Here is a 2,500-nt window from a genome sequence, read left to right on the forward strand (position 1 = left end):
TAGTTTCATTACTCTACGATTAAAATTTTGACCAGGAAACTGTTCATATACAAACACACACACAAACACACAAATAAGGGGTAAAACATAACCTCCTTCGAACTTTGTTGGCGCAGGTAATAAGCATCATTATTCACAGGTTGGTCAAAATTATAAAAAAAAAAAACTATCACAATGAAAATATATTGTAAATTGCTTAAACTATGCAACTCAACAACTTAACACTTATCCTAAATTTTTATGTAATATTGACCTCAAAGATCACATAACTTTAGAGAGAGAGAGAGAGAGAGAGAGAGAGAGAGAGAGAGAGAGAGAGAGAGAGAGAGAGAGAGAGAATATTCTTGTCATCCCCTAATAGAAATGTCAAGGTCATCTAGAATCGATTACAATATTGATAGGAAATTGATCAATAAGAGTTAGTTGAGACTAATGACACTAGAGTCTTCTCCAATATCGTTCTCAGTCTTTCTACAGAGGCGCGCGCGCGCACACACATACACGCACACGCGCGCACACTGCACACACACACATACATATATTCCCTACATAATAAAAAGCAAGTGTCTAGCTTTATACTATATTTATTTCCAGCCAAACAGTGCGGCATTGACAAACGTGTGACCACTCAGTCTCTCCCCGTCCTTCGGGTAAAAGGGAGAGGGAGTATTTATACTCTGGTGAGATAGGTGGTATCCTAAAAAATTACCCTCGGAAACCACAACTGCCATGTTGTAGTTAGGAAAGGGGGAGGGGGTGGGAAGGGTTGAATGTGTGTGTGTGTGTGTGGGCATATCTATCTAAATGTTTACCCGTCAATTTTGTCGGGTCGCGTACACTAGTACATGTATATATACAGATAGATAGATAGATAGATAGACATTTTCTTATCCATTCCATAGAGGGTTGCTATCTCCCAGGCATTTGGTCTCTAACTGCAACCCACAACAGTCAATCACCAGGTGTGTAGTTTACTAGCCATAAGATTAAATAAAGAATCTATATACACACATATATACACATTATATATATATATATATATATATATATATATATATATATATATATATACATATATATATATATATATATATATATATATACACACATCCCCCTTTCTGCGTGGGGTTATCTTAACGAGGTGAAAGGGTTTGCGCATCGCCATACCAGCATACCTGTACTAGTCAGGGCCACCCATATAAGGTTGTTTTCTGTTATAGATCAAACGAAAATTTCCCGCCATCACCAATCCGCACTTGCCAATGAGGCGATGAAAAATGGCCAAACCCAAGACATGATTAAAGACATGTACGACACTTTCATCCTGCAATGTACGACGCTTTTATCCTGCAATGTACGACGCTTTTATCCTGCAATGTACGACGCTTTTATCCTGCAATGTACGACGCTTTTATCCTGCAATGTACGACACTTTTATCCTGCAATGTACGACACTTTTATCCTGCAATGTACGACGCTTTTATCCTGCAGTGGACTAGAAATGGCTGCATTTGTTGTTGTGTTGTGTATACATACATACATACATACATATATATATATATATATATATATATATATATTTATATATATATACAGTAGAACGGCTTCATTACCGAACACTGTTATTCAAAAACTGGCTGTAGATAAAGTCGAGGATGAATAGACCAGAAATATTAACATCCAATTCTATCTTGATGGTTCATTCACTGATGCTCTGTGCAATTTAATCCTTAAATGTAAACTTCCCCTCCTCTCTCCCCTACCTCTCCCTCTCTCCCCTACCTCTCACTCTCCTCTCTCCCCCCCTTACCCTGCCTCCGTCTCTCCCTCTCCCACTGAGTGATGAAAACTATTTCAATGATTGCACTACATGGAATCCACTCGTATTATTTCCTCGAGTTTAATCACTACATCTGTAGAGAGGGATTACTGTAGCATATTTCAATGTTTCTGTATCTACTAGTGTATGCGACCCGTCAAAAATGATGGCTAATTATTTAGATAGATAGTATACACACACACACACACACTGTGTACCTCACTGTACCTTACCTGGTGATGACTACTCCCTTTCACCCCTACCCAAGGGAAGGGGAGAGACCCAGTAGTTATAAGTCTGGCAATGCTACTGAACATGGCCGGAAAAAAATATATATAGAGATTGTTCATGAATATACTTACATAGGACAGACAGTAAGTGTTTCCCCAAGACACGAGACTGAAGTTAAAAGGATAAGCATGGAATGGAGAGCATTTATTAAAGAAAATAAGATAATGAAAAGTAAAATGCAATTTTCTCTAAATAGAAAAGTATTCAATGATCTGGCCCTATTAACTTATACATCAGACACTTGGGTCTTTATTATATAAAGAAGATGTGTAAAAGGAAGATTTTGATGATGAAAATGTACAACAAAATATTAATAAAAACAGCTGATTTATACGATACAGTAACAGTAATAAACAAAGATATTAAAGTATACCTCAGGCAATACATCAA

Source organism: Palaemon carinicauda, chromosome 31 (assembly GCF_036898095.1).
Source record: "Palaemon carinicauda isolate YSFRI2023 chromosome 31, ASM3689809v2, whole genome shotgun sequence".
Lineage (NCBI taxonomy): Eukaryota > Metazoa > Arthropoda > Malacostraca > Decapoda > Palaemonidae > Palaemon > Palaemon carinicauda.